Below are 4,266 nucleotides of genomic sequence, written 5' to 3' on the forward strand. Positions count from 1 at the left end.
GAGTAGCACAGACACCCAGTTAAGTACTGACGGTAATTTATAAGCGCACGGCTACTTACAAATGCCAGCGACGTCAACATCCTGGGTATGTATCCTCTTAGCCCTTGTACTTTTGCTACACTGCTATCTCACCTACGCTAATTTGAGAACATGGCAGACGCAGACACTGCCTAATAAGGAGTGACCAATAGAGAGCTCTTCATCTTAAGAGGAAATTTGAATAGACGCGTCCGCCAATCACGTACTTCATATTACCATTTCTGTGACATCACGGCGGAGACAGGCTTTCAATGTCGGCGCCTCTTAGGTAACTCTATTTCTGGAGAACGAAGACACATTCATGGAGCAGGCGCAATGCTTTCTTATCGACGGTTCTTAATTTCACTGAATCATTTGATTGTCACGGTCATTGGCAGAGCAGTAGAGACGCTTAGTTAGGTATAGTGATCTGAAGTCACATACGTTTTGACATGCTGGTATTCCATTTTAGCATGTATACCCGAAGATCGCGGGATAGAATCCCGGCCGCGGCGGCTGCATTTTCGATGGAGGCGATAATGTTTGATGCCCATGTACTTAGATTTAGGTGCACGTTAAAGAGCCCCAGGTGGTCGAAATTTTCGGAGCCCTCCACTACGGCGTCTCTCAGAATCGTCGTGGTTTTCGGACGTTAAACCCCAGATACTATTATTATTATTATTATTATTATTATTATTATTATTATTATTATTATTATTATTATTATTATTATTATTATTATTATTATTATTATTATTATTATTATTATTATTATTATTATTATTATTACCCATTTTAGCACCTAGCGCGCAACACAAGACAAGCACCGAGTGACAACCGACGAAGACAGGCGCTAACTTCAAACAGATTTATTTTCGAAGCGTCACACTCATGCATGGGGTTAATGAAAAGCCTACGCATCCGCATTCGTCACATTTTACATCAGATATGATGAACAGTGCAAAATAAAAACCTGTCTAATAACTATGAAATAAAGAGATTATTTGCATTGCCCTTTCCGTCGAGTCGTTCACGGCTTGTGATCCTGATCACAAGCCGTGACCTCCGGGGGAAGGGCAATACAAATCATGTCGTAATCTTATAGTTTTTAACCGGCTTTTATTTTGCACTGCTCATCATATCTGATGTAAAATGTGACAAATGCGGATGCGCAGAATATTCATCAACCCCGCATGCATGAGTGTGACGCTTCGAAAATAAATCTGTGCGAAGTTAGCGCCTGCCTTCATCGGCTGTCACTCGGTCCTTGTCTTGTGTTGTGCGCTAGGTGCCGAGATAAGTAGTGATCATGTAAACATTAGCGTACGGCTATACTCACGAACGCCAGTGACGTCAACTTCCTGGGTAGCCTGGGTAGCATGGGCACCTTCGTGCGGTGGCTGAGTCGGTGAGGAAGTGCCGTTGCCGGGCGCGTCACCCTTGTGGGGCGTCGCCTCACAGCCGAGATCGGCGACTCCGTGGCGGTCTTGTTCGCTCGCTTTGTCGACTGTCACGACACTGGGCGAGCGAGCGAGGTTCGACAAGACAAGGCTTTCACCGCTCATGCTGAGGTAACGGGTGAAAACCTTCCCCATGTCCCCTCGGCGGTGATCTGACGTAGCGTACGAAACCCCTAACGACTCCTCGCTTCGTTTTCTTGCTTCTCATCAATGGCTCATGCCCACTACGGGAAAATGGCCAAGAAGCAGGCTGTTTTGCACCGTCATCATCATCAACCTGACTACGCTCACTGCAGGAGAAAGGCCTCTGCCATGTTTCGCCGATCAAACCGGTCCTGTGCTTGCTGCGGCCACATTATCCCCGCATACTTCTTAATCTCATCTGCCCACCTAACTTTCTGTATCGACCTCGCGCGCTTGCCTTTTCTTGGAATCCAGTCTGTTGCTCTTAATGACCAGTGGTTATCTTGCCTACGCGCTACATGCCCTCTGCCCATGCATATTTCTTCTTTTTGATTTCGACTAAGATGTCCTAACACCCGTTTTTTTTTTTTGCTTTACAGTTGATTTTACAAGGTTAGTGATCAGGGCTAATAGTATAGTACAACTAAAAAAGGAAAAGAAAGTGTATAAACTAAGCGAAAAATGCAATAAACTTCAGGGTAAACCAATGATAATAAATAAAATAAAGAATTAATATATAATTTCTGAATATTCAACAAGGTAATTTAACGAGGTAACACGATAATTTGACCGAATGATTATTCCAATAGTCTCCGCCTTGTAAATTGATTGCAAACAGACAGACAGACGCAGAACTTTATTTGGGTCCTGAGAAACGCTACTCTTTTAGGGCAACGCCGCGGACCGCTCCCACGTGGGGACGGGGAGGTCTATCCCACGGTACAGCGTGGCTCACCGCCGCGTCATGGGCTCTCTGGACAGCCTGTAGTTGCGGTAGAAACTCTGAAATTCGTAAGGCAGAGTCCCAATCTTGTTCTTTGAGCTAAACAAAAAAAAAGAAAAATGTTCAGTTGATACAAGCAAGTTACAAAAGTAATATAGAGAGCAAGAGGCCAGACCATATATGTGCAAATAAAATGTAAGCGGTAGGATTTGGCAACGCAGTTTTGTAATCGAGTTTTGTAATGTCTCGAGGAAAGATAAAAGAGAACAACAATCTTTATCTCGACTGAGAAGAAAAAGAATAATAATAGTCTTCTGCGACTCGAGACAAGCAATCAGAAACTTCGCCAAAGGATGGATCTCGCGACGAGCGGCCCGAATCCTACGCAATAGCCAAGTCCATCGAGCGGTAGATTGTCAAAGGCTCATCTGGTTTCCGGCTCACATGGGAGAGGTATCAGAGACTCAACGCAACCTAAACGAGACGGCACACGCCAAGGCGCGCGAGCTCACAAACCGCACCGGCGACCGTCGTCTATGGGGCAACACTAAAGACCGCTTGACCAGATATATAATGAAATTACCAAGGCCTTCTGCCTGGCCCGCCGAACCTTTCCTCCGCCCAGCGACAAGCTGAACAGGACGCAGGCGGCGGCCCTCAGACAACTGCAGACGTACACGTACCCCAGCCCCGCACAGTGTAACAGGCTCTACCCGAGTACATACCCGACAAATATATATATGCAAGGTCTGCCACACTGAGGTCGCCACATTAATTCACATGCTATGGGACTGTGACAAAAATCCGGAAGGTGCTAACTCCGGAACCCTTCCGCCGCGGTGGGCCGCTGCCTTGCGCAGCCCCAGCCTCGGCGACCAACTTTGGGCTGTCCAGCAGGCCCGCGAGGCGGTGGTGAGGCAAGGCCTCGACGTCCCCTCGTGGGAGACCTAAAGCCCAGTCGGCGAAAGCTCTGCCGGACCATCAATAAAGTTGTTACCAACCAAAAAATATAATTGTCGAGGTTCTACGTCCCAGAACCACGATATGATTATGGGGGATGCCGTAATGGAGGGCTCCGGAAATTGTGACCACCTGGAGTTCTTTAACGTGCTCATAAACCTAAGTACACGGCCCTCTAACAATGCGCCTCCATCGAAGTTATGCGATAGTACACCTGTTTAATAGATACGTGCATTTTTGCATGGCGCAAACCTGCTGCATTTACATACACACTGACGTATACAGTCGGTGCGTCAACAACACCACTTCGTTGTGAACTTTTTCTTCAAGCGAGATGCACAGAGAACAGAGATGGAGAAAAAGAAGACAGGGGAGTTCGCTAGATTTTGTCCAGTTTGCTACCCTGCAGTGAAGGAGGGAATGGGAGAGTGAAAAGAATAATAGAGTGGTTACAGTCGGGAACTCAAGTTTGTTTAGTATTTTAGCATCGGCGACGTCATGTGGTTTTCCAAATCCAGGTAATTCGGGACCTTTGCGTCATACAGAATGCATACAGAACAACCTCGCGGACCTAACGAATAAACGCAACAATGTCTTATTTAAGAACGAAGATCGCGACATCATAGAAATATTCATAAAGTTAATTTTTCTGTGACATTATAGCAAGCCCGCGAGGCGGCGAAGAGGCAAGGCCTCGACGTCCCCACGTGGGAGGCCTAGGCCAACGAACCTAAACTGCTGGTTCATAATAAAGTTTATTCCTCCTCCTGTGACATTATGTATACACTGCAGTGAATGTAAACTGCAGAGCGCAAAGAACACACACAGCAGAGGACAAACGCTTGTCTTGTGCTGTCCCGTGCCTGATTTGCGCTCTGCGGCTTACCATTTGTAGCATAGCCATGGCGTGCGCATAGCAGC

Source organism: Rhipicephalus sanguineus, chromosome 3 (genome assembly GCF_013339695.2).
Source record: "Rhipicephalus sanguineus isolate Rsan-2018 chromosome 3, BIME_Rsan_1.4, whole genome shotgun sequence".
Classification (NCBI taxonomy): domain Eukaryota; kingdom Metazoa; phylum Arthropoda; class Arachnida; order Ixodida; family Ixodidae; genus Rhipicephalus; species Rhipicephalus sanguineus.